Source organism: Globicephala melas, chromosome 17 (genome assembly GCF_963455315.2).
Source record: "Globicephala melas chromosome 17, mGloMel1.2, whole genome shotgun sequence".
NCBI lineage: Eukaryota > Metazoa > Chordata > Mammalia > Artiodactyla > Delphinidae > Globicephala > Globicephala melas.
Window position 1 is genome coordinate 4,511,971 of NC_083330.1, and position 19,546 is coordinate 4,531,516.

Below are 19,546 nucleotides of genomic sequence, written 5' to 3' on the forward strand. Positions count from 1 at the left end.
GGCCACGCCAAAGCCCCAAACCTTGGGCAGGGGCCAAACGGTCACTTCCCCGCCCTCCAGGCGCGGTATGCAAATCCGAGCACCAGGAAGTAGCTGGGACCTCCCGGCCGAGCTCGGCGACGGCCAGTTCCTCCGCCGCCGCTCAGGGCCGCCGCCGCTCGCTCCCGGCCGTGGCGCCTCGGGGCCGGACGCGCCGCAGCCTCCAGCCCGCGGCAGGCGGGGCGGCCGCGCCACCCCGGGCCCGAGCCCGCACCCCGAGCCGCGCGCCCCCCGCCCCGCCCCGTCGCGGCCCCCGCTCGGACCCCCGGCCACCGTGGAGTGCCGCCGCCGCCGCCGCCGCGCGCGACTCGCACCCGGAGCTGGTGAGCCGCGGGCGGGAGCCGGGAGGCGGGGGGCCGGGGCGGGCGGCTCCGCAGGTGTCTCTCGGCCCGGGACGCAGGGGCGGGGCGCGGGCTGCGGGCGGGGGCGGGCGCACCGCGGGTCCCTCCGGCGCCGCCCCGAGGGCCGGATGCTGTCCCCGCGCGGGCCTCTCCCTGCGTGGCGGGGAAGCCCCTGTCCACGCGACGCGCGCGCGCGCGCGCGGCGGAGGTCCCGCGGAGACTCCTCGTTGGCACGGTCCGGCGTCCCCTCCGGGCCTCGGGTCCCCGAGGTGAGCGATGCGGCCCGGCCCGGGCGCCCTACGAGGCCGGCGGGCGGCCGCCCTCCCCGGTGGCCCGGCGGGAGCGTGACGTCCGGGCGCAGCGGCGGCGGCGGGGGCGGTGCGCACCCTCCCGCGGAGCCCGGCGCCTCCCGGCCTGCGGGGCGGCGGTCCCGAGCCCCCGGCGGCCGAGAGGAAGCGAGAGTTATTTTAAGAATTCAGGGGTTGCCTTTCCTTCGCCTGGGGGGAAGGGTGTGAACGTCATTTCTCACTTTCCTGCGTTATCTCCGGCGTGTGTGTGTGTGTGTGTGTGTGTGTGTGTGTGTGTGTGTGTGTGTGTGTGTGTGTGTGTGTGTGTGTGTGTGTGTGTGTGTGTGTGTGTGTGTGTGTGTGTGTGTGTGTGTGTGTGTGTGTGTGTGTGTGTCTGAATTACCCCAACTTCTTTGCCATCTCAGTAACTTGAGTTCAACCCGGGTTTCACAGTTTCCTAGCTGAGTGTGAACTTGGGCCTGTTATTTGAAATTCTCGGTTTGGGTTTCCTCATCTTTAGAACATACCTACCTTCTGAACTGTTTATTGCACGTAAAGCCACAAGCACATACTAGGCATTCCATAAACGGTGCTGTTATTATTGCGAATAATTTTGTCCATAACAACGAGGCTCCCTGGTTCTTTGCAATTTGATGGTTTTTACACCCAAACCTGCTTGTCAGATTTAGCCACCTGACCTTACTAATAAATCTGCAGAATAAATACACCGGAGACGTGCTGTCCCAAAGCAGCGCCCCGGAGTCTGACTCACCCTAAGAACTAGCCAATGAGGAGATTTGACTTGCTTTTGATTTCTTGGCTACCCCGCAGCCGGCCGTAGGGTTCAGGAGGGCAGGGGCGTTCTCTCTGGCCAGCACCACCTAAAGTTGTGGGGAGGGGAATATGCGCTGAGAGAATACGGGAGCTTACTGAGTACTCCTAAGTACGTCCTGATAAGGTAAGCCCTGCTGGAAAAGGGTAGGATTCAGGTAGCTCTTGGTTCTCATTTGGAAGTAAGGAAGTCAAGCCGTTTTGAGGCTTGAAGAAATTGAATTTGATCACAAGGGGCTTTTGGTGACTGGGCCTCTTTGTGTTGTTTTTTTACATCTTTATTGGAGTATCATCGCTTTACAGTGGTGTGTTAGTTTCTGCTGTACAGCAAAGTGAATCAGCTATATGTATACATATATCTGCTGGGCCTCTTTGGATGCAGAATGGGAGAACCCTCTTCCTGAGTGAAGGACAGAGGGCAGCTGACGTAAAGAAGCCAGGAAACCCGAGTTTGGGTCTCTTCCACCATTTATCAGAGCTGTGATTTGGGATCAATTATTTGGGCCATTTATTCCGCCAGTATTTCCTTCACAGCAGTGACTAGAGTTATATTATGATTTGCCCATATGTGTATAGTCTGCTTTCACCACTACAGTGAAATCTCTGTGAAAACAGCTTTGCCAGTCTTGTCCAAAATGCTAGCCCTGGTGCCTGTCACGTGGTCGAGATTGCTTGGAAGAAGGAAGGAAAGTCTGCTCCGAGCCTGGCCCTGTGCAAGGCCAAAGAACAGGCTGGCCCCTAAGGCATCTGTAGCTCACTGGTCCTCTCTGGCCTGGATTCTAAAATGGGGACTTGAGGAACTTTTTTGACTTGTCAAGTTATCCCAGCACTAGTGTTGTAAGTGGGCATTTCCACTCAGGACTGGTTTCTGTGGTGTATCACTGGGAGAGAAATCTTGATTTGGAGTGGTAAGAGGTAGCCTGCAAAGACCACATCTGGGTAAGATGTTGCCCAAAAAGATGCACTTTATCTTACAGTCATCGGTATTGGACACTTCTGTAGAGAACTTGTGATATCTGTGTCCCATCCCCACCCATGGCATTCTCTTAGCAGAAAAGTGATCCAGTGGGGTTGTGATTCAGTGACTTCCAAAGCCTTTAGTTCCATTATATTTGTATTCAAAAATAAACCACTGAAACATTTGAGATGCCAGCTGGTTCAAATGAATATATGGACTTGTAACTTACAACATTAAACCATGTTATTGGGCTTCCCTGGTGGTGCAGTGGTTAAGAATCCGCCTGCCAATGCAAGGGGCACGGGTTCGAGCCCTGGCCGGGGAAGATCCCACATGCCGCAGAGCAACTAAGCCCGTGCGCCACAACTACTGAGCCTGCGCTCTAGACCCCGCGAGCCACAACTACTGAAGCCCATGTGCCTAGAGCCCGTGCTCCACAACAAGAGAAGCCACCGCAATGAGAAGCCCGCGTAATGCAACAAAGAGTAGCCCCCGCTCACAGCAACCAGAGAAAGCCCGTGCACACACAGCAACGAAGACCCAACACAGCCAAAAATAAAAATCAATAAATAAATTTAAAAATACACAAAAATGTGGGACCATATTATCCATAAACAAGCCCATATTAATTTAAAATCTGTATAAATAGGAATATATGTCCCCATCATGAAACACTGTTACAGCCCACTCACACTGCTGATCTCAGCGACCTCTGTGTCCTCAGGCATGGACAGTGCTGACATGGAAAGGTCATCACAGTCATTAGTTGGGGCATTGATCAATGACACATTGATGGCAGAGACAGCCTTGGACCTTTCCTGGGCTCTTTCTGGCAATGATGGTGCTGATACCTTTTGCTTATCCAGGGCTCTGAAGCCTTCTGAACTGTGATTTCATTTGAACCTCTCATGACCCCCCAGGGTAGGCAGGGACAGATACCAAAAAAAAAAAAAAAAAAGAGTTTAGGCATATCCAAGGTCACAAGCCTGGTTAAGTGGCATCGCTGGGCATAGTAGGTATGTTTTCTGGCTCCAACTCTAGAGTTTTCCCCCTTTTCTGCCTTTGGACCTGTAGCAGGTACTCAGAAGTAATTAACCTATCATCTAATAAACATGTCTAAGACAGAATCACGAGGTAAATTTCTTCTATCACTCGGAAATTGTCTGAGCTAAGGGGCTGTCAGAGCAGATGAGCAGGTGTACTGGCACGCAGGGTACTTAGGCTCTACTGGGGAGCTAAGTTTCTGTGCCTTTCAGCTCGGCTTCCTGCTTGGGGCTGGGGGAGCTCTGATAGCTGCCTAGGTGACACCTATCCTGGCTGCTGTCACAGCAGCTCTAGTGACTGCCTTGGGGGCTCTCCAGTGCTTACTGGTCACTATAGAAGTACCCAAGTAATACTTTGTAAAGGAATTCCCTTCAGCCTCGTTATAAACCCTACGAGCCTCCTTGTGTGGTTGTTATAATAGGGAGAGTCGTCACTCGAGGGCAAAATATAAAGTAAGGAGAGAGGGCCCGCGGGATGCACATGGAGACACGCTGCCCATTTCCGGGGTACCTGCTATAAACAAGGCTCGTCCTACGCCCACACTGCTACACTAGATAGACATCCCCTTCCGTCTTTTAAGATTGATTAAGAGCCGGACAGGGAAGAGGAAGTTGGTCAGAAGTACTGAAAGGTTTCTTACAGCTGTCTGCTTTCCTGATACTTAAGTTGTGAAACTTTGAGCTCACCCTCTCATCATTTCTGACATTTATTTTGAGTAAGTTCCCATTTGGGGGAGAAGCCCAAGTGTAGAAAATAGTAGGGAAATCTGCCCATTGAGGGATTCGAATTTTTGGAACAGGCCAGTTTAAAGACTTGAACCTTATTTTAGATACCCTTGGCTTCCGTTAGCTGGAAGGGCTCCCTTGTAATTTAGAACAGCAAGTTTCAGGAATTACTGGGGACGATGTGTTTAAAAGGCTTGTCCATGCTAACAGGTTGCAGGGTCCTGTTAACAGCCTCGGTTCTTAATTCTTGGGCTGCTTCTTCAATCTTGTCCTGAACTTTACTTTCCCTTAGTACTGACTGAGCATCAGCATTTCTTATTTGCTGCCAAGCTATTTCGTGAAAGTTGTATTTATAATCAAGAGACAGTTTCCATTTGTAAAGAACTCCTCCAAAGTGTTGGTTATCTCACTGTGCTTTATTTGCATTTTATTAACCTCAGTGTATTTCCAGTCTCCCTTCTCTAACTCCTCTCTTCAACTCTTTCCCCACTATTGTACAGAGCCTTCAAGTCACGAGTTGATAGGAGTTGACCGTTATTGGTTGATCTCGGTGTAACTGTGTTCATTCGTCATCACGCTAAGATGTATAAGTGATGTTCCACAGAACGGGGATACATTAATAGAGTCCATCGGGGTGGGCGTTTCTCAAGGCTGGGAGCTCTGTCTCCTCCTGGTGAGCTTTCGGACACAGGGAAGAAGTCTTCATCATGAGGCCCAGGGGGTCTTTAAGTGTGTCTCATTTCCGTTTCACACTTCACACTCGAGACAAAGTCAGGTCCTGCTGGGCCTGGCCCCCGTTTCTGTGAGCACCTAAGGGCACGCTCTTTACTGACCCCGAGTCATGCTGGTTGGAAGCCCTTCGCCCCCTCTCCCCGGTTCTCCGCCGTCGCTCTGTGGGCCCAGCGTGGCTCCGCCGTGTCGTGCTCGGGCGGGGAGCCGTCGTGACTCTTCGGCGCTGGTGAGAGTCCACGGTGAGGCGGGCGACATGGGTGTGGACACGATCCGCCTCCAGCCGGGTCAGGGGCGCCCCCCACCCCTTCGGGCCTTCGGGGTGGCTCCGGTCGCCTGGTGAATGTTAACCCCCGGGGGCGGGGAGGCGCGGGGTGTGGGGGGAAGCTGGTCCAGAGAGGCCGTCTGGAGAGGGAGGCCCACTTCTGCTTTCCACGGGGAAGCTGCGGCACGGAGAGCAGAAGTGCGGCGGGAGGCCCGCGGGAGGAGGAGGCCGCCGGAAGCGATGCCCTGGCCTTCGGCACCACCCCGCGCTGCTTTTGCTTGCGGGTTCGGGCTCTTTCTACCACCTTCTGCTCTGTTCCTTTTCAGTTTGTCCTTGGGGGGTGGGGGGTGGGGTGGGGAGGGGAGAGGAGGGGAAAAAAGAATGAGCCTAGCCCTCAGGGTGGAGCCTCTTCGGGCAGAACCGCGTGGCGGCCATGCTGGAGTTGTCAGCCACAGAAAGATGGACGTTTTGAAATTCTGCACCATGGAAACTGTTACAAAACTCTGAGTGGACGTTTTGAAATCTTTTTATGTTCAGGCATTGTAATAATTTCTTAATCCTAACTACAGTGTTCGGTGCTATTTTTAAAATTCCTCAAGCTATAGCCTCTTGTTAAACATTTGGGATAGATCAGTGACTTTCACACTTCTTCACCTTGATCCGTAGCAAGAAACATCATACTTTATCTTGGATCCAAATGCGCACCCATCTGTATGCCAAAAAGAAAAAAGAAAAAGAAAAGAAAGAAAGAACATTTGGTGAAAAGCCCCTCCTCCCAGCTTGTTGGGGGAGTCTGACCCCAGGCAGTCCTCTGAGGCCAGCTTGGTGAGATGGGGCAGAGTTTAAAATGGACAGAGGTGGGACTTCCCTGGCGGTCCAGTGGTTAGGGCTCGGCTTTCACTGCTGTGGCCCGGGTTCAATCCCTGGTTGGGGAACTAGGACCCCACAAGTGGAGTGGCCAAAAGTAAATAAACAAGTGAAATAAAACGCTCAGAGGTGGTCCCAGCAGTTCCACAAGCTCCAGTCCGGTGACGGGGTTTATTACGCAAACATAAATTAAGATACATCCATACAATGAATGGTATACCTTATAAATGTCTTTAAAAATAGAATTAAATTGTACTTATCGATATGAAAGATGCTTTTAAAAAGCTGAACACAAGCTGAGACGTAATATATGTGACCATTTCTGAACTAAAATATTTCTGTGTGATGCATAATTATAAGCTATGCACGTGAGTAATTATTTTATACTGAAGTTTTCAGTACTGATCATTTCTGGGTGATGGGCGAACGCTGATTTTTCTTTTTTGTAGATCTCTATTTCGTTACAAAGAGCATGACATACGATTTTAGGACAGCGGTGTAATGGGCGATGACGTGTAATGAGCCAGGGTGGCGGCAGAGGGGAATTGGAGCGATCAGGAAACTTTGGGGCAAAAGTAGCCCTTATGATGACTGTGTGGATATCATTTCAGGCAGACCCGACTCTGGAGGAGCTCATGCGTTGCAAACGTTGTAAGCAGCCAGGATATTTTCCTAAAGAAGCGTCCACTTATATTTACTTATATTTAGGGCTGAGTTTCTTGAGAACCTACCATGAGTCAGGCCCAGCATCGGGAGGAAACCCCGCAGGGGAGAAGGAGCCGCGGGGGGCCGGGGGAGGAGACTGGTTCCTGCAGCATCACTGGGCGGCCAGGCAGGGGTGGGGCTGTTCGCGCAGGCGCCGAGGACCCTTGTCCCCAGGACTCAGTGTTGGATTGCACTGTGTAGACGGAGGTGAATGGTGGAGCCTTTTGGGGGGCAGCCATTTTTTTCCCATCACAATCAACTTCTTGCCTAGACTCTTCCGTAGTAAAGTATTGGTGATGTCGCCCAAAAATGAAGAGACACTGAGACACTCATTGTGTGCTCTGAAGAGGAGGATGATTAACTCGGGGGAGGAACGGGGACTTCCACAGAGGTTAATCCGGGGCCAGAAAGTAACATTTATTGCTACGTTACATGACATCAGACTACATCATTTATAGTCAGTAGCGAGGAGGAACCTGATGACTGTCCCGGATGGTGATGAGCTTGTCCAGACATTTATCTGAATCTTCTTGATGAGGCAACACTGCTGAAGAAATCAGTTCGGAGTTGAGGTCTAAGTTTCTGTGGGGTTATCGGTATTTTCCGTCTGATTTAAATGGAGACTATTTATTGTACGGCGGCAGCTCGGTTGTGGCATTGTTCTTACCACGTACAAATTAGTGTATTAAAAGCATCGCCGTAGTTAGGAATGGCGACGGCTGGACAAAATGGCATAATTTGGCAATTATGCGAGGAACGCCCTCGCATAATCAGACACGGCATGTTGAATAGCTGATGTATTCAGTGCCCACGAGGGATTATTCATTTTAACCTTGAGAAGAGATGGTATATCATATGGTGGAAAGAAGACGGACTTCCAAGTTAGACAAACCTGCGCCCAGTCTGCGCTCCAACACTTGTGACTTATTCTCACCATTTCTTCATTTATAAAATGATGATAACAGCACCACACCCGCTTCTCAGGTGTGTGGTGGGGATTAGCAGAGTGAATCCGTCATCTCTGACACAGTTTCTGGTACACAGCCGGCACATAATAGTACAAGGCTTAGACGCTGTCTCAGCGTCCGTAAAGTTCAGAGTCTAGCGGGGGAGTCTGTCATAGGCCATCCTTCCCAGCACGGTGTTTGCCCTGGGCTGGAGCCTCCGCTGTCATGGGTCAGCTGAATTTCTGATCTGCCTGAGGTACCAGGAATTGCCGGAGGCTACAGGGGTGAGCTGGATGGCCTCTGCATTCAAAGATGCCCTCAGGAGTGGGACACGGGGGCATAAATGTGGTTTTCAGAGTCTGCTCAGCGCTGCCCTAGACGTGTATGTACAGAGTGCTCTGCAAACAGAAGCACAGGGCTCTTGGTGACAGTGAGGGGACGATGCCTGAGCCGTGTAGGATAGGGGGAGAAGGAATTCACCAGTCGGAGGCGTTAAAGGGAGGCATCCTTAAAGAACAAGAGACTTCATAATCTGAGGAGCGACATGGGCGTAGTGGATGCGGTCCCTGCTTCAAAGAAAGTTCTAATATACAGTTCATGGTCATCAGGATAATCAAACAAGCACCGAAAGAGTTAGTTTTTGTCTCTCTGGACCACATCGACTTTTCCAGTTGTTTCAAATTTAACGATGCCAAATCTATTTAAAAAAGAAATTCAACAAGTTGAATTTCATAACTGCCTGCGTATATATTTCACTTTATGGTTTTCAGTTATTTTAAAAGCTTTAAATAAATGAAAATAACCACTAAATGAGGATTTAATTGTCATTTGCCATAAATTCCTTTACCAGTGGATAACCTTTCAAGAGTCTAGGAGAAAAAAAATTTCTGGACGTTTTGGTAAATGACTCAAATGTTACCTTATTGCTGTAGTTAATGTCTTCAACTAAGGCGGCCTAGTACAGCCCAATTTAACAAATGACGTGTTCTGCCTGGCGTCAAGTGTCAACCACGGGGCTCTTGACATCACCCATCTACCTTAGTATCAAGCATGAGAAGCACAGACTCTGAGAGAAGGAAGAGATTTTTGTCAGTGTGTCTCACACATAGTCACTTTCCCTTGAACACTGGGTCTCAAAAGTTAGGGTCTGTCCCGGGTGATTCCGACGCAGGTAAGGAGGTCATATTGTGAAAAGCACCGTGACAGGGATATTCCTGTTGCCCAAAGCAGCCCGTTTCATTTTTGTCCAGCTGTGGATATTAGAAACCTTTTCTCTCATGCTACAATGTTTTATTTCCATAGTTTCTGCTTGTCAGTTCTAGTTCTGCACTGTTTTTGCACAGTTGAAGCCAACCGCTGTCAGATTGACTGAATATCTGTCCACTGTAAGTACAGGATGTGTAGGGACATGACTGTTGGCCTGTCTACCCAGCACTATTACTCTGCCTGTTTTCCCAACAGAACCCAGATCACATCAGGATCCATCTTCTCCACTGAAGTTTCTGCAGACGTTTTCTGCGTCCCCATCTACAGGGTGGCCCTGATTGGTCAAAACCTCTTATTCTTGCAAGTGATTGGTTCATGAATGGTGTACTTTGGGTTGGACGGTAATCAGTAAAAAAAATAATGCTCCATAGATGGTCCTAAGATACAAACAGAAAAGGAGTGGGGGAGGGAGGACAGAAGGGAAGTGAGACATGGATAAAGGATAAAGAAAGAAAAAGCCTTATGTGAAAGTCAGGAAATTGGAAGGAAGATAGTATAGGTTATCCTGATTACTAATTTGTGACGTACACAGTAGGTGGTTGTCTGCTCTTTGTTTCTCCTAGTCACACAGACCGGTGTGGCATTAATGCTGATAACTGGGCTTCTGTAATCACGATGGATTTTTGAAATGTATATTTATTGAGTACTGTGTGTTAGTCATTGTGGTGGGTGTAAACCTTAATAAGTGTGAACTTCCTGTCCTAAAGAGTTGATCGTGCTCTATTCTCTCTGGGCTGTTCACACACCAGAGGCTGACAAGCTAACTTGCTGTGGTCCTGGGTGTAACCATCACCTTGCTCGGGAAATCCCTGGGCATCTGAATCAGTGCACAGAAACAAGTAGTTCTGGTAAGAAGGAAGGCAGTGTGTAAGTGGTTACAGCACAGGATAGGGAGAATATGGAATTAACCAGAAAACCAAACACAGAAACAAAACCCAGAAAATAACAAATGTTGGTGAAGCTGCGGAGAAATTGGAGCCCTTGTGCACTGCTGGTGGGATTGATAAAATGGTGCAGATGCTGTGGAAAACAGTCTGGCAGTTCCTCCCAAAATTAAACACAGAATTTCCTTTTGATTCAGCAATTCCACTTCTGCGTATAGACCTCCCGAAATTGAAAGTGGGGTCCTGAAGAGATATTTGTACACCCATGTTCATAGCAGCATTATTCACAATAGCTAACTCAAGTATCCATCAACAGATGAACGGATAAACAAAATGTGGTCTATACATGCAAGAGAATATCATTCAGCCTTGAAAAGGAAGGAGATGCTGACACAAGCTACAGTACGGATGAACCTTGAGAACAGTATGTTAAGAGAAATAAAAGGACAAATATTGTATGATTCCATCCACATGAGGTACTTAGAGGAATCAAATTCATAGAGACAGGAAGTAGAATGGTGGTTGCCAGGGGCTGGGGGAAGGGGAACGGTAGTTGTTCGTTGGATCTGGAATTTCAGTGCTGCAAGATGAGAGCTCTGGAGATGGATGGTGATGGTTGCATGAGGTTATGAATATACTTAATTGTACACTTAAATATGGTTAAGATATAAATTTCATTATGTGTATTTTATTACAATTTTAAAAATGAGTTTTAAGAAGTTTGCTCGATAAGCAGAAGTGTGTACAAATAGATGAGGGTGGTCTGGAGGACATTTCATTGAGTTTGCTGAGTTGCCCTTATTCTGACTGGGGCACCTAGCTAGCTGACTGGTGCTCAGTGGTTCGCAGGGACGGGGACAGGGTCTCTAACTCTGTGTTAATCCAGGGCCAAGTGGATTGATGGCTGACAAGATTCTGTAATGGCTGTGGCGTGAGTTTATAATGGAGAATTTTACCAAGGCAGGGCTTGGGATTGGAGAGTAAGGAGGAACTTTCTAACAATCAGAGCTGCCTGCAGGGGACCCAGCTGGGGTGTGAAGTGGTCCTTCTCCATTACAAGTCAGAAGTTTGTAGGCGCAGGCTAAGTGACTCTCTTGCAGGACCTTTCAGAAAAGGTGAACTAGATGGCTCTGAAAGGTGCTTTCTGATTGGCTAATTCTGTTATTTCTAGCCACGGACCCCCAGTTCCAAATCACATAATAGGAAAGGATATTTCTAGTGGAGTTCTTCTTCATAGGTGTGAAGAGGAGGATAGTTTTTATGCTTTCCCAGTGTCGAGGTGGTTTTTTTCTTCTAATTTAAGTGTAACGTACATGTAGCAAAATACAAACACAGAGGTAAGCCTAGCTCCAAGCAGACCCTCATGTAACGCCCCCCCCAGACGGAGAAGCGGAGCGATGCTCACACGCAGCGTCTCCGGTTGCACCGCCCCTCACTCTCTCTCCTCAAAGCATCTACATTCCTGTGTCAAGTTTTAGTTGAGTTTCCCGTGTTGGCTTTTTCACAATAAAGTGTTAGAAATTGAAAAGCAGTACAAAGCCATTTGGTTTGGCAGATGAACAGCTTTTCAAGCTGTGGGTTTGGCTGGCATCGGCATCTCTGTGTTGAATGACTGCAGTTCAGTGGGAGGAGGACAAGTCCTGGTCTGGTTTTATACCCTGGCTATTCAGTTGCTAAAATTCTCACACTGGGTTTGATCAGAGCCTTATTTACATACCTGTTTATTCAACCATTAGTTAGTAAAATTAGATGGCGCTCGCCATACATAGCTTGTTTTTCTACCCATCTCTGCATAGCTCAGTAAATGTATAAATGCAAATTTAGAAACCTGGGTGTGATAAGGGTGGTTTCCAGTGACCCACAAGTAATCAAACATCCTGCTGTGTGACACAGAGCCTGTGCGCACACAGACATTTAAAAGCACCAACTGGCTTTGTGAATTCAGTTGTAATGGTCTTCATAAAATGGGACTCTCTTTTTTGATGTGAAGAAACACAGTACCCTTATGACTGACTGTTTGTTCTGCTTCTCGTAGTTTTGACATTTATTTTTGTTGGGGGTGAGAGAGCGCTGTCGTTTGACCTGCGGAATGCATTAGCCCATGAAGTAATGCTTCATCTATTCATGATTCAGAAAACGTTTCTTGGACACTTGCCGGTCATGAATATGCATGCATTTGACTTGCCCTCCCATCCATTATTCTGAATGGTCGAATTGTTCCAATATGCTCAGGAAGTTAAAATATTTTTTAAAGTAGGACGAGGAGTATAACTTTCTATTTCATGTGAAATACGAAGAACGCACACAGGCAGCAGAGTACGGAGGTGCCCATCTTCCTGCAAAGGAGTCACAGTTGTGGTCCAGAGGCCAAGGCTGGGAATGACCCCATCCCGGGGGGGGGGCGGTCACTGAGCCCATGGTTTGACTGCCTGCAGTTCTGGCCCCAGGTTCACCTTCCTCTGGCCACAGGTGCTGATGCTTGCTGTCTGCGTTTTCACCGTTGGATGACCCGGAAGATTGGAACCGGGACGGGGGTGGGGGGAAGCTGGGGATGGAGGTGGGGGGCGGATTAGCAAGGGGACTGGCCAGAGCAGGGCAGGTTTCCAGTGAAGAAGTGTGTTCCTCAGCTGAGAATAGAAAAAGAAAAGATGGGGAAACAATTTAGCCGGCTTCCTTACCCATCTGCTGGAGATGGTGAGGTGTGTGTTGGTAACAGTCTAGCAGCTTGTGTAACTGTTGCTCCACGGTTACCTTGAGATGCCTGAGGAACAGGATTACTCGTACTAGTTATTCTCTTTTAGCTCTTCTACTTAAAAAAATAAATAAAGGTTCTCTCCAGCAGCATCTTCCAAGATGGTAGGAAAGGGCGGTGTTATTAAGCCTGGATGGAAGTTACTAGGGAGGGAATACTGGGAAGCAGAGTTTTAAATTCTGAGGGTGAACTGTGGGCATTTGCCATGCTGCATTCTGCTGCCTCCCAGCCTGCCCCCCCCCCGCCCCTGCTGCCCCGGGGTGATGGCATTGCTCTTAACCCCCAGGTTTACCTTGCGGGAGCCGTGTCTGTGAGCCCCAGCTCCCCACCTGGAGAACAGTCATGACCATAGCCTCTTGTGGGCTCTCACAGGGCTCAAGTGAAATGGGATCATTTGACAGACAGCGGACCTGGTCACATGACCTGGCTCCACCTTCGCAGGTATGAATTCTCACAGTTATAATCTTGGGCAAGTCACTTGACCTCTCGACATCTCCCTGTGGCCACGTGTCGTGTGAAGATTCATAACAGGAGGTCTTTTGAAGTTCATCTGTGATTATTTATGTGGATGTACTTGAAACATAATAGAGGCCTAACAAACATTTCCTATTTGCTTTTCTTTTTGCCCAAGTAATCAGTTTTTGGCCGTCATCGTCTTTAGGGAGCTTATTCTGTGCAACGATATGGAAATGACTGAAAAGATTTTGCAAAGGCTGTGGTCGTCTGAACCTAGATGCGCACTTGGACTTGAGCCCTAAGTGCATTTTGAAATGTTTGTCCAAGCTCAGAAGCACCGTTTGTCGCTAAGGGAAAGAATGTTTGGATGAACGATGGACGAAGGAGGGACCACACCAGGATGACTTAACTTTTCCATGCTGCCTGGGCTCTGCAGGGAGCTAAAGGACCTTTCTGGATCATAGGCCCCCAAATCTAGACTGTCTTACTTACTGAAGACTGGATAATGATGAGCCTCACGATTCAGACCGAACTCACTTTCTTCAGACCAGAGACTGATGTCTGAGGCTCAAGGAGAAAAGGAGCTAGGAGTGGTTAGTTTGTCACAGAAGGGAAAGCCAATGTCTTTCTTTTCTTTTTTTTAAAAAATTTTATTTATTTATTTGTTTGTCTATTCATTTATGGCTGCGTTGGGTCTTCGTTGCTGCACGCAGGCTTTCTCTAGTTGCGGCGAGCGGGGGCTACTCTTCGTTGCGGTGCGCGGGGCTTCTCATTGCGGTGGCTTCTCTTGTTGCGGAGCACAGGCTGTAGGCGAGCGGGCTTCAGTAGTTGTGGCACGTGGGCTCAGTAGTTTTAGCTCGCGCGAGCTCTAGAGTGCAGGGTCACTAGTTGTGGCACACGGGCTTAGTTGCTCCGCGGCATGTGGGATCTTCCTGGACCAGGGCTCGAAACTGTGTTCCCTGTATCCCGGCAGACCGATTCTTAACCACTGCGCCACCAGGGAAGTCCCCAATTTCCTTCATAATTGGAAGAATCGTATTGGGTTGGCGAAAAAGTTCATTTGGGTTTTTCCATAACGTCTTCCTTCCTCCCTTCCTCCCTTCCTACCTTTCTTTCCTATTTTTTTTTTTTTTTTTTTTTTTTGGCTGCGTGGCTTGTAGGATCTTAGTTCCCCAACCAGGGATTGAACCTGGGCCATGGCAGTGAAAACTCCGAGTCCTAACCACTGGACCACCAGGGAATTCCCGGAAGGATCTTATAATGACGCCTGCACAGTTATTACTTGCTTGACCTTCGTACCAGGCAATAATTACCTTTTACAGAAAACATAATAAAAATAGCATTCATTTATTGAGTGTGTGTCCTCTGTTAGGTGACCAATTCCTTACAAGGTGTGTTATTGATATTCTTGGTATTGATAAGGAAACCAAGGCTTAGAGATAATACTTTGCTCTTTTAGCTATTAAGTAAATGCGATGCAAGCCAGCTTGACTCCCGGGTTGATGTGTTTTATTTAACCTTGAAAGGTTATTTTTTAAAAAAATAATGATTATAGCATGTGGAAGGTAATTTCCATTTTATTTTGAATTTTATTTTATTTATTTTTTTATACAGCAGGTTCTTATTAGTCATCTACTTTATACACATCAGTGTATACACGTCAATCCCAATCTCCCAATTCCTCACACCACCACCCCCAGCCGCTTTCCCCCCTTGGCGTCCATATGTTTGTTCTCTACATCTGTGTCTCTATTTCTGCCCTGCAAGCCAGTTCATCTGTACCATTTTTCTAGGTTCCACATATTTGCGTTAATATACGATGTTTGTTTTTCTCTTTCTGACTTACTTCACTCTGTGTGACAGTCCATCCACGTCTCTACAAATGAACCAATTTCTTTCCTTTTTATGGCTGAGTAATATTCCATTGTATATATGTACCACATCTCCTTTATCCATTCGTCTGTCAATGGGCAATTAGGTTGCTTCCATGACCTGGCTATTGTAAATAATGCTGCAGTGAACATTGGGGTGCATGTGTCTTTGTGAATTATGGTTTTCTCAGGGTATATGCCCAGTAGTGGCATTGCTGGGTTGTATGGTAGTTCTATTTGTAGTTTTTTAAGGAACGTCCATGCTGTTCTCCATAGTGTCTATATCAATTTCCATTCCCACCAACAGTGCAAGAGGGTTCCCTTTTCTCCACAGCCTCTCCAGCGTTTGTTGTTTGTAGATTTTCTGATGATGCCCATTCTAACTGGTGTGAAGTGATACCTCATTGTAGTTTTGATTTGCAATTCTCTAATAATTAGTGATGTTGAGCAGCTTCTCATGTGCTTCTTGGCCATCTGTATGTCTTCTTTGGAGAAATGTCTATTTAGGTCTTCTCCCCATTTTTTGATGGGGTTGTTTGTTTTTTTAATATTGAGCTGCATGAGCTGTTTATATATTTTGGAGATTAATCCTTTGTCCGTTGATTCATCTGCAAATATTTTCTCCCACTCTGAGGGTTGTCTTTTCGTCCTGTTTGTAGTTTCCTTTGCTTTGCAAAAGCTTTTAAGTTTCATTAGGTCCTATTTGTTTATTTTTGTTTTTATTTCCATTACTCCAGGAGGTGGATCAAAAAAGATCTTGCTGTGATTTATATCAAAGAGTGTTCTTCCTATGTTTTCCTCTGAGAGTTTTATAGTGTCCCATCTTACATTTAGGTCTCAAATCCATTTGAGTTTATTTTTGTGTATGGTGTTAGGGAATGTTCTAATTTCATTCTTTTACATGTAGCTGTCCAGTTTTCCCAGCACCACTTATTGAAGAGACTGTCTTTTCTCCATTGTATATCCTTGCCTCCTTTGTCATAGATTAGTTGACCATAGGTGTGTGGGTTTACCTCTGGGCTTTCTATCCTGTTCCATTGATCTATGTTTCTGTTTTTGTGCCAGTACCGTATTGTCTTGATTACTGTAGCTTTGTAGTATAGAATGAAGTCAGGGAGTCTGATTCCTCCAGCTCCGTTTTTTTTCCCTCAAGACTGCTTTGGCTTTTTGGGGTCTTTTGTGTCTCCATACAAATTTTAAGATTTTTTTGTTGTAGTTCTGTAAAATATGCCAGTGGTAGTTTGATAGGGATTGCATTGAATCTGTAGATTGCTTTGGGTAGTATAATCATTTTCACAATATTGATTATTCCAATCCAAGAACATGGTATATCTCTCCATCTGTTTATATCATCTTTAATTTCTTTCTTCAGTGTCTTGCAGTTTTCTGCATACAGGTCTTTTGTCTCCCTAGGTAGGTTTATTCCTAGGTATTTTATTCTTTTTGTTGCAGTGGTAAATGGGAGTGTTTCCTTAATTTCTCTTTCAGATTTTTCATCAGAATGCAAGAGATTTCTGAGCATTAATTTTGTATCCTGCAACTTTACCAAATTCATTGATTAGCTCTAGTAATTTTCTGGTGGCATCTTTAGGATTCTTCACGTATAGGATCATGTCATCTGCAAACAGTGACAGTTTTACTTCTTCTTTTCCAGTTTGTATTCCTTTTATTTCTTTTTCTTCTCTGGTTGCCATGGCTAGGACTTCCAAAACTATGTTGAATAATAGTGGCGAGAGTGGACATCCTTGTCTTGTTCCTGATGTTAGAGGAAATGCTTTCAGTTTTTCACTTTTGAGAATGATGTTTGCTGTGGGTTTGTTGTATACAACCTTTATTATGGTGAGGTAGGTTCCCTCTATGCCCACTTTCTGGAGAGTTTTTATCATAAATGGGTGTAGAATTTTGTCAAAAGCCTTTTCTGCATCTATTGAGATGATCATTTGGTTTTTATTTTTCAAGTTGTTAATATGGTTTATCACATTGATTGATTTGCATATATCGAAGAATCCTTGCATCCCTGGGATAAATCCCAATTGATCATGGTATATGATCCTTTTAATGTGTTGTTGGATTCTGTTTGCTAGTATTTTGTGGAGGATTTTTGCATCTATATTCATCAGTGATATTGGTCTGTAATTTTCTTTTCTTGTAGTATCTTTTTCTGGTTTTGGCATCAGGGTGATGGTGGCCTCATAGAATGAGTTTGGGAGTGTTCCTTCCTCTGCAATTTTTTGGAAGAGTTTGAGAAGGATGGGTGTTAGCTCTTTTCTAAATGTTTAATAGAATTCACCTGTGAAGCCATCTGGTCCTGGACTTTTGTTTGTTGGAAGATTTTTAATCACAGTTTCAATTTCATTACTTGTGATTCGTCTGTTCATATTTTCTGTTTCTTCCTGGTTCAGTCTTGGAAGGTTATACCTTTCTAAGAATTTGGCGATTTCTTCCAGGTTGTCCATTTTATTGGCATAGAGCTGCTTGTAGTAGTCTCTTAGGATGCTTTGTATTTCTGTGGTGTCTGTTGTAACTTCTCCTTTTTCATTTCTAATTTTATTGATTTGAGTCCTCTCCTTCTTTTTCTTGATGAGTCTGGCTAATGGTTTATCAACTTTGTTTATCTTCTCAAAGTACCAGCTTTTAGTTTTATTGATCTTTGCTATTGTTTTCTTTGTTTCTATTTCATATATTTCTGCTCTGATCTTTAGGATTTCTTTCCTTCTACTACCTTTGGGTTTTGTTTCTTCTTCTTTCTCTAGTTCCTTTAGGTGTAAGGTTAGATTGTTTATTTGGGATTTTTCTTGTTTCTTGAGGTAGGCTTGTATTGCTGTAAACTTCCCTCTTAGAACTGCTTTTGCTTCATCCCATATGTTTTCGATCACCGTGTTTTCGTTGTCATTTGTCTCTAGGTATTTCTTGATTTCCTCTTTGATCTCTTGGTTATTTAGTAATGTATTGTTTAGCCTCCATGTGTTTGTGTTTTTTACGTTTTTGTCCCTGTAATTGATTTCTAATCTCACAGCATTGTGGTCAGAAAAGATGCTTGATATGATTTCAATTTTCTTAAGTTTACTGAGCCTTGATTTGTGACCCAAGATGTGATCTATCCTGGAGAATGTTCCATGTGCACTTGAGAAGGAAGTGTAATCTGCTGTTTTTGGATGGCATGTCCTATAAATATCAATTAAATCTATCTGGTCTGTAGTATCATTTAAAGCTTGTGTTTCCTTATTAATTTTCTGTTTGGATGATCTGCCCATTGGTGTAAGTGAGGTGTTCAAATCCCCCACTATTATTGTGTTAGTGTCGATTTCCTCTTTTATAGCTGTTAGCAGTTGTTTTATGTATTGAGGTGCTCCTATGTTGGGTGCATATATATTTATAATTGTTATATCTTCTTCTTGGATTGATCCCTTGATCATTATGTAGTGTCCTTCCTTGTCTCTTGTAACATTCTTTATTTTAAAGTCTATTTTATCTGATATGAGTATTGCTACTCCAGCTTTCTTTTGATTTCCGTTTGCATGGAATATCTTTTTCCATCCCTTCACTTTCAGTCTGTATGTGTCCCTAGGTCTGAAGTGGGCCTCTGTAGATAGCATATATATGGGTCTTGCTTTTGTATCCATTCAGTGAGCCTGTGTCTTTTGGTTGGAGCATTTAATCCATTCATGTTTAAGGTAATTATCAATATGTATGTTCCTATTGCCATTTTCTTAATTGTTAATGGGTTTGTTTTTGTATGTCCTTTTCTTCTCTTGTGTTTCCCACTTAGAGAAGTTCCTTTAGCATTTGTTGTAGAGCTGGTTTTGTGGTGCTGAATTCTCTGAGCTTTTGCTTGTCTGTAAAGCTTTTGATTTCTCCATCGAATCTGAATGAGATCCTTGCCGGGTAGAGTAATCTTGGTTATAGGTTATTCCCTTTCATCACTTTGAATATATCATGCCACTCCCTTCTGGCTTGTGGAGTTTCTGCTGAGAAATCAGCTGTTAACCTTATGGGAGTTCCCTTGTATATTATTTGTTATTTTTTCCTTGTTGCTTTCAATAATTTTTCTTTGTCTTTAATTTTTGTCAATTTGATTACTATGTGTCTCGGCATTTTTGTCCTTGGGTTTATCCTGATTGGGACTCTCTGTGCTTCCTGGACTTGGGTGGCTATTTCCTTTCCCATGTTAGGGAAGTTTTCAACTATATTCTCTTTAAATATTTTCTCTGGTCCTTTCTCTCTCTCTTCTCCTTCTGGGACCCCTATAAGTAAATGTTGTTGTGTTTAATGTTGTGCCAGAGGTCTCTTCGGCTGTCTTCATTTCTTTCCACTCTTTCTTATTTATTCTGTTCCACAGCAGTGAATTCCACCGTTCTGTCTTCCAGATCACTTATCCATTCTTCTGCCTCAGTTATTCTGCTATTGATTCCTTCCAGTGTATTTTTCATTTCAGTTACTGTGTTGTTCATCTCTGTTTGTTTGTTCTTTAATTCTTCTAGGTGTTTGTTCTTTAATTCTTCTAGGTCTTCGTTAAACATTTCTTGCACCTTCTCGATCTTTGCCTCCATTCTTTTTCCGAGGTCCTGGATCATCTTCA

General features: G+C 45.6%; 1 protein-coding gene across 4 annotated transcripts in view; it reads left to right on the forward strand.

The window, feature by feature from the left end:
• Nucleotides 1-237: 237 nt before the first annotated feature.
• LYN (LYN proto-oncogene, Src family tyrosine kinase) overlaps nt 238-19,546 on the forward strand; it is a 111,868-nt gene continuing 92,559 nt past the window's right edge. For 2 of the 4 annotated variants that reach the window (XM_030859729.3, XM_030859734.3), the window contains exon 1: nt 509-649. The gene's annotated coding sequence lies outside the window, so the exon portion shown is untranslated. Of the gene's footprint in view, nt 363-508; nt 650-19,546 lie in introns of those variants that run through there. The other 2 variants (XM_030859726.3, XM_030859727.3) reach the window with 2 other exon arrangements.